The following is a 15,409-nucleotide window of genomic DNA, read 5'->3' on the forward strand; positions in this document are numbered from 1 at the left end:
ATGCTAATAAAAACTAAAATTCAATTCTAACTACTATCCATCAGTTGCAAGTGTAGACAGCAGCTCAATTGAATCAACCTGTATATTCCTGAAACACTCAACAAACGCATGAACACATGTGTGGCAGAAAATAGTAAATAAACATGTATAACATTCTTGTATGATTCACACAGAAACATATATCAATGAATAATCTCATAAATATAAAACAATAAACAGTGAATCCAAAGACACAAGAATCATGTATATATCATGTATATCAAAAAACAATGTTACTCCCCCTAACATGAATATCCCCAAAAATGATATATAAAGTAAAGCGCCTAGATACAATCTAATATCTCCACTAGCTCCTCAAAACAAAAAAACTCTCCCCCTAACTACAAAACTCCTCTACAAAGTCTACTCCCCCTTTTTGTGACGGAATGCCAAAGTGCAATCACAATCCATCATCAAAAGGAGGTGGTGAAGGTGAACGAAGATGTGCCAGATCAACTCGCAAGCACGGATTTCGTCAAGCAAGTCCACCAAAATCTGACCATGAGCCGCCTAAATGGTCATGACAGTCTCCAAAGTACGACGGATATCAAAGTCATCCGATGGAGGTAGAGGAACATTAGCAGTAGCAACATCAGGATCAGGAACAGCCTCACTAGCAGGACCTGTAGAAGAAGATGGAGGAGGTGCGGAACCAGAAGGCTCAAACCTAGGGTGTTTAGAGCCAGCTCGAAGGTGAGCAGCCCTCTGCCTAAGAAAAGATGCACCGATAGGAGCAATCACATGAACAGGCTCAGAGGAAAGGAAACCACTAAGATCAAGATAAAGTAAAATCCTATGAATGAAAATAGGATGAACAAGAGCATGTGAAGAAGATGAACTCCTATAAACTTCGTTCAAAGAACGAAGAACAAATAAGGAAAACTGATAGGAGCATTAGTGACAAGAGCGTACAAAAATACACACCGCTCGAAAGGAATAGTGTGAAGATGAGAAATAGGCCAGATAGAGTGACACGCTATCCTAAAGAAGATATAGTGCAACTCAGAAAGCTCAGCAAAGGTGATCCTAGGATCAGACCCACTGGATAGAAGACCCAGTGATGTAAGACATGACATCACTCAAAACAGGAGACTCATCATAAGGATAGACTGGGTGCTGGACCAAGGGTACCCCAAGAGCATCAACCACTACCGTAGGAGTAATGGAGTACTCGACGCCTCATATCCAACTCTTTACTAAGTGGTGGAATCATAGATGAGGATAGAGATTTTCGAGAAGAACTCTCTAATCAGGGTAGCTGGAGGAGGAGGATCAGAAACATCCAACAGTGGTAACCAGCCCTGATGCTCAAAGTTTGCCCAAATGGCAGGATCAAGCTCATCTAAGATGACAGAACGCTCAGACCAAATCTTTCTCTTAAGGTTTAGCTTCTCATAAGTTTTCTTGGTTTTCTTACTCGAAAACCTCTCACAGTCAAAGGAAGGAGGGGAAGGAGTAGGTGAGGGACAGACCTACGAGCCCTAGTCTTCCTAGGCATAATGCTAAGAATGACAGAGATACAAAGAGAAAACCAAAAAATAAAGACTAAGGCAGACTGCAAGTTAGCACAGAAAGAGATAGAACAAAAATCTATATGATGCATGAACAACCACAATGTCGTGATGTATGTACTAATGCAGTAAGCAAAGTTCAAATTAAGTTCAATTTGCACAAAATTGGCTTGAGCATAGAGTTTCTAACAAAAACCCTAAAAATTTGAAAAACCACTTGAAATTTTGAAACAGATTAATGAATTAAGCATTAAAATAACACAACACACAGATTATAATGCTTAATTACATCAAAACAACAAGCCAATTTCATCAATTTCAACCTAATTGAACAAAATTCCCAATTCGAAATTAATACAAACCTAGAAATTCAATTTTCCATAATTCACAAAATTGATCAAATTAAACCATTTAAAACAATTGTATAACATGTCCCCATTAAAAACCCATTGATCAATTGCACAAAAAGGGCTTAATCAACAAAAATCCCAAATATGCAAGGTCCGAAAATTGAGTGTAAAATGCATGAAAATATGAAATAAAACTCAAAGGTAGGGCAAAAGACTTACTGGCTTAGGAAAGAGAATCTTGCAAAAACATTCAGAGGAAAACGACAAAAAATTGACTGTAGAGCCTTGCCTAGTCAGAAGAAAAGAAAAGTTTGAAAAATTTTTTGAAAAAGTGTTTGAATTAGTCAAGAACAGTGTTTTAAAAACCTGATTCGTGGCTTTTGATTGATCGAAAATTACATTCGATCGAATCGAATCAATCCGAGATTTTTTAAGAAAGAATTTAAATATTTTCGAGATCGAAAAACAGCTTGGATCGATCGAAACAGACAGCAGCTCACAGTATTTTGAGAAAAATTACAGTTTTGAAAAACTCAAACCTGTTTTTGAAAATAACTCCTCAAAGCATTAAATAAAATGCATGAGTATAAGATGTAATGAAATGCTTTTTCAAAAACCCAAATTTTTAATCCCAGTTTCTTCAAAGAAAGTTTTAGCCATTCTCCCTTTAAGTTCTTAAGCAAACAAATGTTTTGCATATTACTCAAGGTATTTTCAAACTTGATTGGTCAGACCAAAAACACACACAATTATATGTACAGTGTTTAGTAAAGAGTAATTGTGTAGTGTATGCAAACTAGCCGAAACTTGAGATACATGTGAGGTGATATGTGAATAGAAATCAATCACAAAGTCTACAAAATTCATCACACAGAATTTAAAAGAGGCTATCATCTAAAGAATTATATCATATAACTCTCACATCTCCTAGAACATAAGCTTGCAATCATGTAAGTTTCTTGAATTTTGCCTCATTTTTTTTCTTTTCTTTTTTTGTGGATTGGCATCAAGCCTAATAGTACACACCAATTTTAATTATGTGAAATGGCATCAAGTCTAATAGTACACACCAATTTTAAACATTAAGCAATTAATCGAGGCTACACCTTATGTTCTTTTTGTGCATATGCTACACTTTCTCAAGTACAAAATCTTATGATATGCACTAAGGTGTTCATGATTGGCTAGTGAACAATGATGAGATGGTTATTTATGCCTTTCTCAAAGGGATCAAGTCCGACAGTCAAATAACATGTGACTTCAAGATCAAGACAAAGTGATAAACACCATAAACATCTTTCCCACACAACATGCACTACAAAGTTTCAACTAGTCAAGTGCAATAAATAAGCTCATCAAAACTAAACAAGGTACATAAGACATGTTATGTGTAAATAAATTGACCAACCTTGTTTTCAAAGTCCAAGAAAAATAGTGCCAAACATATTTTGCTTTTCCCCTTTTTTTTTTTTAAAGAGAAAACAAATAAATCCTAGAATGAAATGCATGAATGTAATGCAATGCAAGTCCTAGAATAAAAACACAAAAAACACAAAAACCAAAGTGTAATGGTCATAAAGAAATGAGCAATGAAGCATAAGGACCGAAAGAACCTAANTCTTGCCCTAAAGAAATCTTGGAGACCCTATAGGTGTGCTTAACAGTATCTCCAATCCCATTGTCCTTTTTGGCTACTGCAACCCTTATCAATGGAACCACCTTACTTGCAGTCAAGATCATTAATTCCTTATGAACTCCAAGGTTCTTCTCTACTTTAATTTAATTGAATTTGAATTAAATAATGGGGACTTCTCAATAACATTAGCAATAAGAATTTCATCAAGCTCCCTCAAAATTATGCCATTAGGATTTAGGAGTATTTTATCCTAAGAAGCGCGGGTGCAGATTCGGGTTCGAGTTCAGGTGCAGGTGCGGCGCGGCATGGCGTGGCGATAAGTTAATTTTTGAAAAAGTAGGACATGAGTGTGGTAGAATACATGTATTAATTAATTATTAAATACATACATACATACATACATATATATATATATATATGGGGGGGGGCGCTTTTTTGCACTGTTGGGCCTCAACCCCTTCTGCTGCATTGGTGTAAGTCAGAGGTAAGAGAGTTGGGTCTGGCCTTGCTGGAATTGCGTTTCAAGCTAGCTTATACGTAAGTCAGGCTTACCCAATGTAGATGCGTCTTAACATGAGTGCTGTGGGCTAAACGTATAGTGTGGTCACAGCAGAAATAACTGTTACAAGTGTTACAGTAGGAATATAATAAAGCAAGATAACTTATGACAATAAAACATATTAAATAAAACTAACATTGTGAAGGAAATTAACAGAGTTATGGCAGAATAGTACAGCAAGTAGAAATTACACTACAGCAGAAATGGTAAATAACTCAGTAACTTCTAGCTAAACAATAAGAATATCATCCAATAAATATAATTAATGGAACAACTTGTCTGCTGGATTGTAGACTGAGGTTTTCAACAGAAGCGAACCTAAGAAGGGAACCAATCTCCAACATGGGTAATCTCAAGAAAAAGTTCTTGCCATAAAAGTTACACGCTCTAAAGAAAGGACCTAAAGGGTTTGTTCTCAATCTTCAGAGAGTAGGTCTGTCAAGAGGAGAGAAAATATGGTCTATTGATGCATGTCTCTCTTCCCACTACTTTATTTTCCCTCTCTAGTTTTCTTTTAATCTTTCTTTCTTATCTTTTGTCTCTCCGTGTTTTCTTTTCCCTCTATTCTTTCTTTTCTACCTCTTGTGTTCTTCCCTCTCCCTTATGGTTCGTGGCTACCCCTTTTATACCATCTGCCATCATGGAATTTACCTCTTTTGTCCCTCAACCGTTTTTAGCTTCTTATGGGCATCTCTCCAGGACTACCTACTAATCTGCCAACTGTCCAGCCATTACCTTTGCCCAGAGTGTGTTGGTCGTACTACTATCCATTTCCAGATAAAATTACTTGTTTTGTTTCTTACCTTTCTCTGTTCTTGCTTTACCCTTATGGATAAGGATTAGACTACCTCATCACTTACCTCTATGGCATGCATCAAGTGGTCTTAACTCCTACTTACCTCTTTTGGGTAAAATGCAATCCCAGCAAGACATTTCCCCAAAGAAGCTTAGGTGGGAACCCCAGAATAGACCCCCATTTTCTCCCCACTACCAAACCACATTTTCTAAATACCTTGATCCATGGCTCACTTCCTATATATTGGCTGGGTATAAGTAGGTGATGCCCTAGTCCATGTTGGGAAAACACATGGATAAAATAGTTTCTCGTACAAAAACACGCAGCGAAACATAAACAGATTTACTTCATTCATCTGAGATAACATGCAAGATCTGAATTTTAGAAACAAAAAACAAGAAGGTGTACCTTGATGCAACGAAATTCAAAACAAAAGAAGATTGAACTTGGGAAGACTTTCAATCTTCACTCCAATTTCACAATGTGCCCAAGATGTGTGGTCTCTCAATCAGTTATAAACGTACTTGTTTAAGAGAATAACCAAGTTTCTTGAGAAAAACTCCCTAAATCCAGTTCAATATGTCTTATACACTTAAAACATATTAACATATCAATTAGAAGTCTTCACTTCTATGATCAAGACAAATCATCTTAATTGACATGTTATAGTCTTTGTAGATGAAATGCCCAATTTCATCACTTACTATGAACTTACTATGAATTAAGATTTTAAGTTTACAAAGAACTTGCAATTTATATCTTCTATGACTAAATCACATACTATACATCTCAAAGACTATATGATAATGTCCAAATATTCATGTTACCATTATTTTAAATAATAATAAAACAACTTTATTACATATAATATAATGTCATACATAGCATACAATAGGATTTTAGGGCATTAATCTTGACAATCAATTGTGCATGCTCCACTCCGTTTGCATTTGTTCCTTTCTAGCCTTCACATAATTTCTCCGCTTTTGCGTTATCTGGTTCTGCTGTACGTTCTAGCTTATATTTATCCTTTATGGCGTGATGTATGTGTGGGCTTTTGGGCTCGTATTTTCTTCCTTTTATCCCTTTTTGGGCTGGGTGTTGTCCAGGTGAAGGCCTTTGTCCCCATAGCCAGTTGGGCCATCATCTTGTCTCTCTTCTTCAGGGTCATAGGCCTTTTGGTCGTTAATCCTGTCATACTGCTTTATTGTGTTTGCTACAGCTTTGTCTTTCCTTTACCTCTTATTACCCCGTGGGCTTGCTGGCTGATGTTCCTACCATATCAGCCCATTAATCCATTAATTTTCTACTTAGGGCTTCCTTTACCCATTTATCACATCTTTACCTTTTAACAATTTTATGGGCTTATTGGCCATCATTCCTGTCATGTCAGCCTGTTTAGTTTACCACTTTATTCCTTGAGCGCTTCCTCAGTCCACTTACTCCTTCTTTACCTATTTTTACTCCTATGGGTTTGTTGCCTAATTCCTTGGACTTACTCGACCATTTTACTACGTCTTTACCTCTTATTACTTTTATGGGCTTATTGGCCATTATTCCAATCGTGTCAGCCCATTAGGTGTACCACTTTATTCCTTGGGCTTCCTCGACCCATTTACTTCTTTTTTACCTCTCATTATTCTCATGAGCTTACTACTTCATTCCTTGGATATCATCGGCCCATTTATTTCTTCTTTACCTCTTGTTATTTTCTTGGGCCTGCCGGCTATCAATCCTATCACTTTAGCCCATTGGCTTGTTTCCTTATTTCTTTACCATTTTGCCCCTTGATTTCTTCTCATCTTCTTTATTGTTGGGCTTTTTTTGCTGTTGGATCCTTTGTCGAAAATGGGGATCAACAATATAACATAACATTTTGTAAATTGATGTAATAATAATTGTGAATGGTAAATGATAATAGCAAAATAAATAAATAATTTTATTTATATATTTATGACTGGTGACATTAATTTCTAAAAGTTAGGATGATAAAATTTGTTATATCTCTAGCATTATTTATACCCTTTTTTTTAACTCAGCTATTCTACCAATGGGTCTTTTTTTTTTTTTTTTTTTTTTTTAAATCCTTCTCTTATTCTCCTCCACTCATTCTTTCTACCTTTTAAGTTTTTTTTTTTTTTTTAATATTTTAAACTCCTCCATATGTTGCCACTTTAAGTCTTGTCTTTGTTTGTGTCATCACGTGCAACCAAAATGTAAAAGACAAGGAAACAGTGAGAAATAGTCACAAAGAGAGAAATAGATCTAAGGCAGAAAAGAAAGGAAGAAACAGAAGATGGAGGAGCACCTAGAGAAAACGAAGAGAATCAACATGAAGTAGAGAAAACACAAAGAATAAGAAAAAATTATGCCCCACAAAATGCAGCGTTTGTATAGTTTTTTTTTCTTTTTCTTTTTTTAAATAAGCTTCCCGCGTCCTGGCATATCGGGCAGCGTCCTGGCATATTAGGACACCTAAAAAAAATCGCTTGTGATATGTATTTAGCCGTGTCCAGGCCACATGCCACATTCCAACGTGTCCGACACGAATGTGGCAACCAAAATGTCGCACTTGCTTCCCAGATTGCATTAGCAACATAAGCAATGAGAATTTCATCAAGCTCCCTAAAAACTATACCATTAGGAGTCTTGGTCCTTGAGGATGACATAGAAATAGCTATACTACATAGGAACTACAACAATTACAACCATCACTTCTACTATAACTGTTGTTTCTGTTGCTACTAGTACAACTATGAGCAATACAACCATGTATTAAAGAACTCTCAAAACTAATTTGGCAACATTATCAAATATTTGAGGCAAAGGATCTAGATGTTGAATAACAAGCTTCAAATTCTTGGCAAATTTGGATGTAGTAGAATAAATAAGTTGATGACACTACCATTTCATCAACAAAGGCATACATCAAATGGTTAGATGCAAAACATAAAATTTTATCCTTGATTTTGGATCAACAACTAATATTGAGTGTACCCTCATATAACTGCACAAAAAAAAATCTGGCTTGCAATAAGTTTTCTTGAAATGAAGTTATGGTTGCATTGAAAATTAATCACTTAAAAAAAAAAAAAAAAAAAAAAGAGGAAAATCAATCAACCCAAACTTATATCAAACTCTACTCATGTCAAATAGGATTTGAATAAAAGTGTTATTCCTCAAATTACTCAAAAGTACAAATAGATTCAAAAAAAGAACCATTGGAATATCTCAACATTGGGTATGGATGTTAATGGACTTGTAATCCAAGAGCCTCAAACAGTCCCATGACTCTGGAGGAATCATAATGCAATAAAAAAATTGAAATAAGTATTGGACCAACTTTAGCTAATGGATAAGATAGTGGTGGCATTGATATAGTTTCGTCTTCTAGGTCAAAAAGAGAAAGAAATCTACTCTTAGAACTTAAAAAATAGATCAAGTTCGGTTGAACTCCATTGTCTGCTGAAAGTCAACACATAGCCAAATTCTGATCCCACTAAAATTTTTCATTTTTGACAATTTTTTATTGTTAGGAATTTTAGTATTTTCTCCCTCTTACTAAACCACTGTAAAAATAAAAATAAAAAATAAAAAATCTATCATGTTTTCTCAATTTGTGGCTTCCTCTTGTCATATTTCTCAATTCGATATTTTATTGCAACAAAAATTACTGGTATGGTAACCTATCCCAACAAAAAATTTGTTGCAATAAATTATAGCAACAATATTTTTTTGTTGCAATAAAATATTTTATAATAATAAAAATACTTTATTGTAACAAATTTATTGCAATAAACTATTGCAACAAAATGACTTAAAAAATAGATCAAGTTCGATTGAACTCCATTGTCTGCTGAAAGACAACACATAGCCAAGTTACGATCTCACTAAAATTTTTCATTTTTGACAATTTTTTATTGTTAGGAATTTTAGTATTTTCACCCTCTTACTAAACCAATGTAAAAATAAATAATAATAATAATAAATCTATCATGTTTTCTCAATTTGTGCCTTCCTCTTGTCATATTTCTCAATTCGATACTTTATTGCAACAAAAATTACTAGTATGGTAACCTATCCCAAAAAAAAAAATTTGTTGCAATAAATTATAGCTAAAATATGTTTTTTGTTGTAATAAAATATTTTATAATAATAAAAATACATTATTGCAATGAATTTATTGCAACAAAACTCTATTGCAACAAAATTTTTGTTGCAATAGTTTATTGCAATAAGTGGGCAACGAAAATTTTTGTTGTGATAGAGTTTATTGCAATGCAACAAAACTTTTGTTGCAATAAGGGTTTAGAAACACCACTAGACTCATATAGCACCACTAGACTCAGGGCATAGCACACTGCTCAGGGCATATGTCATAGAATCTCTCTCTAGTTTAAGCAGCTCCCGATTTGCCAACAAATTCTAATTGGTGTTAGCTCTTGCAGGACGCCTTGCCTTGGCCTGCCTTATAGCCATAGCTCGAGCTTGCTTCTTCTCTCCTTTCCTTTCAGACTTTTTCTTCTTCTCCTTGAAGTTCCCTGCCATCTCCCTGTCTAGAACTAGAGCAGAACCAGCATTGTACAAACTGAAGTTAATAGTAGTCATTAGTTATTTAAGTTTTTACAAGTTCCCTAATTTCAATCCTTAAAGGTAACGGTAACTTACTCACAATTAGCAGTGTGAACCTTATTCAGGTACTCAAGTGTCACATACCACCCAAACATGCACTTCGCACAGATCGCAGGCATAGTGGAATAAAACATTTTTTGTAAAACTAAACGCCTGCATTTATGATTCTTGCATTATTTACTTCTAATTTCTAAAATGTATTATGTTGATGAATGCAAGTTTTGCATGGATACAAAGAGCTATAGAGACACCCAAAAAAAGAAAAATAAATTTATATTGATCTAAATTACTCACATGTATATTTCAATCATAAATTTTCTCCACCCGAAAATAAAATCTTAACTATGTCACTGCTTGTATACTTGTTAACTAAAGTTACTCATGTTTGTTCCTTGTTTCTCACCTAATACGAACTTCACATATACCAGTTTCTTTTCATTTTTAACTCTCTGAACTTTTACTTTATAATTTGAGTTTCACTCAAAACAAAATTGACTGTTATCAAAATGTAGGGACCAATTTTTTTTAATTGGCTATAGTAGTATTTTAAAACACCACTATAGGTCTAGACCCTATAGTGGCATTTATAAAACGCTGCTATAATATAGGCCTATTCTACTATAGTATATGCCTATTTTTTTTAATTGGCTATAGTAGCGTTTTAAAATGCCGTTATAGGTTCATACCTTATAGTGGCATTTATAAAACGCTGCTATCAAAATGTAGTGATCAAATTGACCATAACTCTATATAAGAACCAAAATAACATTTTCGACTATTAAAAATGATATGGCATTTATTTTAATGAAAAATTAAAATATTTATAAAAGGAAAATGCTTTTACAAATCGAATTTAATATATTTATTCTTGATTATCAATATTACCCATTTTTTGCAAATGAAATTTATTGGTCTATTTTTTTCTTGTTTCTTTATTTGATTATACATTGTTTAATGCATTTAATTTGAAATCTATGCGTTGGATTAAATAATGAAAGTGAGTCTAGGCATGTGGTTGTCTTGTCATTTGCTTAGTTCAAGCTAGCTTGAGTGGAGTCAATATTGTAACAAATGATAGTAATTGTTTATTTTGTGATTAGAGTTTCACTCAAACAATTTATACAATATATCACAATTCAAATTTCTTAATTTCCAAATCCTCAAGCCAAGAACCAACAAAGATTTCTTGTTGGATCTTAACCTAGAAAATTAATTTCCAAATCCTCAAGCCCAAGAACCAACAAAGATTTATTGTTAGATTTTGACCGAGACAATTATAGAAAACCACCTAGATGAATATTATCATTTCAATTATTTTCAACTGAACCTTTTTTGTAGAAGCATCTTTTCATACCCAAAAAACAAAAACAAAAAAACGCTAGGGATTTAAGATATAGCAAGCTAATTATCCTTTAATTTATAACTAATTTTCTAATAATATATGAAATTCTCATGGTAAAAAGAAAAATTAAGGATTGGAGAATACTTGGGTTTCAACAATTTCACTTACAAAAGAGTGACTCGAGATAGAAAATGGAAAGAGCAGAGTGAAAAATGAATAATTTGGTCCATTTCTTTTAATGAAAAATTAAAATATTTATAAAAGAAAAAATGCTCTTAGAAATCGAATTTAAAGTATTTATTATTGGTTATTAACGTAGGGACCAATTTTTTTAATTGGCTATAGTAGTATTTTAAAACGCTAATAGGTCTAGACCCTATAATGGTGTTAATAAAATGCTACTATAGTATAGGCCTATTCTACTATAGTATAGGCCTATTTTTTTTAATTGGCTATAATAGCGTTTTAAAACGCCACTATAGGTCCATACCCTATAGCAACGTTTATAAAACACTGCTATCAAAATGTAGTGATCAAATGTAGAAAACAAAAAGAGTGTAGTGAAAAATGAATATATTGCCTTCTCCAAATCCAAAAGTTAATTTGCTATTCTCCAAAGAAACAATCATGTTAAGCCCCAATTTGATTCCAATATATTCATGAAGGGTCCCATTCCAACAATCATGTAAATGGACATGAAGGGTCACAAACATTTGAGTCCGAGTTAGGCCCAAACCCGACACAGTTGACAAACCTAACGACCAAAATGAAGCAAATAAAACAAACACACAGCACAAACATACTAGAACAACAACTATACAACACAAACGGAAAATTTTTTGAATGTAAAGAAACATAACACACAATATGAAAGAGTTCAAACGAGTAACTAGACTCATGTAGCATATTGCGTGGGGCATATGTCATAGAATCTCTCTCTAGTTTGAGCAGCTCCCCATTTTGCTAACAAATTCTAATTGGTGTTAGCTCTTGCAGCACGCCTTGCCTTGGCCTGCCTTATAGCCATAGCTCGAGCTTGCTTCTTCTCTCTTTTCCTTTCAAACTTTTTCTTCTTCTCCTTGAAGCACCCTGCCATCTCCCCGTCTAGAACTAGAGCAGAACCAGCATTGTACAAACTAAAGTTAACAGTAGTCATTAGTTATTTAAGTTTTTACAAGTTCCCTAATTTCAATCCTTAAAGGTAACGGTAACTTACTCACAGTTAGCAATGTGAACCTTATTCAAGTACTCAAGTGTCACATACCACCCAAACATGCACTTCGCACAGATCGCAGGCACACTGGAATAAAACATTTTCTGTAAAACTAAACGCCTGCATTTATGATTCTTGCATTATTTACTTCTAATTTCTAAAATGTATTATGTTGATGAATGCAAGTTTTGCATGGATACAAAGAGCTATAGAGACACAAAAAAAAGAAAAAAAAAAAAGAAAAAGAAATTTATATGGATCTAAATTACTCACATGTATATTTCAATCATAAATTTTCTCCACCCAAAAATAAAATCTTAACTATGTGGCTATCTCGACACTTGTATGCTTGTTAACTAAAGTTACTCATGTTTGTTCCTTGTTTCTCACCTAATACGAACTTCACATATACCAGTCTCTTTTCATTTTTAACTCTCTGAACTTTTACTTTATAATTTGAGTTTCACTCAAAACAAAATTCTGAATGTTATCAGAACCATGTAGGGAAAAACGTCTTTTAATACCCAAAAAAAAAAAAAAAAAACACCGCTATAGGTCTAGACCCTATAGTGGCATTTATAAAACGCTGCTATAATATAGGCCTATTCTACTATAGTATATGTCTATTTTTTTTAATTGGCTATAGTAGTGTTTTAAAATGCCGCTATAGGTTCATACCTTATAGTGGCATTTATAAAACGCTGCTATCAAAATGTAGTGATCAAATTGACCATAACTCTATATAAGAACCAAAATAACATTTTCGACTATTAAAAATGATGTGGCATTTATTTTAATGAAAAATTCAAGTATTTATAAAAGGAAAATGCTTTTACAAATCGAATTTAATATATTTATTCTTGATTATTAATATTACCCATTTTTTGCAAATGAAATTTATTGGTCTATTTTTTTCTTGTTTCTTTATTTGATTATACATTGTTTAATGCATTTAATTTGGAATCTATGCGTTGGATTAAATAATGAAAGTGAGTTTAGGCATGTGGTTGTCTTGTCATTTGCTTAGTTCAAGCTAGCTTGAGTGGAGTCAATATTGTAACAAATGATAGTAATTGTTTATTTTGTAATTTGAGTTTCACTCAAACAATTTATACAATATATCACAATTCAAATTTCTTAATTTCCAAATCCTCAAGCCAAGAACCAACAAAGATTTCTTGTTGGATCTTAACCTAGAAAATTAATTTCCAAATCCTCAAGCCCAAGAACCAACAAAGATTTATTGTTAGATTTTGACCGAGACAATTATAGAAAACCACCTAGATGAATATTATCATTTCAATTATTTTCAACTGAACCTTTTTTGTAGAAGCATCTTTTCATACTCAAAAAACAAAAACAAAAAAATGCTAGGGATTTAAGATATAGCAAGCTAATTATCCTTTAATTTATAACTAATTTTCTAATAATATATGAAATTCTCATGGTAAAAAGAAAAATTAAGGATTGGAGAATACTTGGGTTTCAGCAATTTCACTTACAAAAGAGTGACTCGAGATAGAAAATGGAAAGAGCAGAGTGAAAAATGAATAATTTGGTCCATTTCTTTTAATGAAAAATTAAAATATTTATAAAAGAAAAAATGCTCTTAGAAATCGAATTTAAAGTATTTATTATTGGTTATTAACGTAGGGACCAATTTTTTTAATTGGCTATAGTAGTATTTTAAAACGCTAATAGGTCTAGACCCTATAGTGGTGTTAATAAAATGCTACTATAGTATAGGCCTATTCTACTATAGTATAGGCCTATTTTTTTTAATTGGCTATAATAGCGTTTTAAAACGCCACTATAGGTCCATACCCTATAGCAACGTTTATAAAACACTGCTATCAAAATGTAGTGATTAAATGTAGAAAATAGAAAGAGTGTAGTGAAAAATGAATATATTTCCTTCTCCAAATCCAAAAGTTAATTTGCTATTCTCCAATGAAACAATCATGTTAAGCCCCAATTTGATTCCAATATATTCATGAAGGGTCCCATTCCAACAATCATGTAAATGGACATGAAGGGTCACAAATATTTGAGTCCGAGTTAGGCCCAAACCCGACCAGTTGACAAACCTAACGACCAAAATGAAGCAAATAAAACAAACACACAGCACAAACATACTAGAACAACAACTATACAACACAAACGGAAAATTTTTTGAATGTAAAGAAACATAACACACAATATGAAAGAGTTCAAACGAGTAACTAGACTCATGTAGCATATTGCTTGGGGCATATGTCATAGAATCTCTCTCTAGTTTGAGCAGCTCCCCATTTTGCTAACAAATTCTAATTGTGTTAGCTCTTGTAGCACGCCTTGCCTTGGCCTGCCTTATAGCCATAGCTCGAGCTTGCTTCTTCTCTCTTTTCCTTTCAAACTTTTTCTTCTTCTCCTTGAAGCACCCTGCCATCTCCTCGTCTGGAACTGGAGCAGAACCAGCATTGTACAAATTGAAGTTAACAGTAGTCATTAGTTATTTAAGTTTTTACAAGTTCCCTAATTTCAATCCTTAAAGGTAACGGTAACTTACTTGCAGTTAGCAATGTGAACCTTATTCAAGTACTCAAGTGTCACATACCACCCAAACATGCACTTCGCACAGATCGCAGGCACACTGGAATAAAACATTTTCTGTAAAGCTAAACGCTTGCATTTATGATTCTTGCATTATTTACTTCTAATTTCTAAAATGTATTATGTTGATGAATGCAAGTTTTGCATGGATACAAAGAGCTATAGAGACCAAAAAAAAGAAAAAAAAAAAAGAAAAAGAAATTTATATGGATCTAAATTACTCACATGTATGTTTCAATCATAAATTTTCTCCACCTAAAAATAAAATCTTAACTATGTGGCTATGTCGACACTTGTATGCTTGTTAACTAAAGTTACTCATGTTTGTTCCTTGTTTCTCACCTAATATGAACTTCACATATACCAGTCTCTTTTCATTTTTAACTCTCTGAACTTTTACTTTATAATTTGAGTTTCACTCAAAACAAATTTCTTAATTTCTCAGAACCTTTTTTGTAAAAGCGTCTTTTCATACCCAAAAAAAAAAAAAAAAAAGCGCTACGGATTTAAGCAATTTTCATACTCAAAAAGGTAAAAAGGATTTGAAATACCTGGGTGAGAGAGAAAATGGAAAGAGCAGCGTAGAGCATGTAAAGAGCTACGTAGAGCATGGAAAGAGCAAAGAGAAGAGTGTAGTCAAATGAAAAATGAGGGTAATGAAAAATTAGAATATTTATAAAAGAAAAATGCAGGCAGGTTATTGTTTAATTTCAAAGACAGAAGGGGGCAATTATGAATT

The sequence above is a fragment of the Quercus suber genome, unplaced genomic scaffold (genome assembly GCF_002906115.3).
Source record: "Quercus suber isolate HL8 unplaced genomic scaffold, Cork oak 2.0 scaffold_287, whole genome shotgun sequence".
NCBI classification, from domain to species: domain Eukaryota; kingdom Viridiplantae; phylum Streptophyta; class Magnoliopsida; order Fagales; family Fagaceae; genus Quercus; species Quercus suber.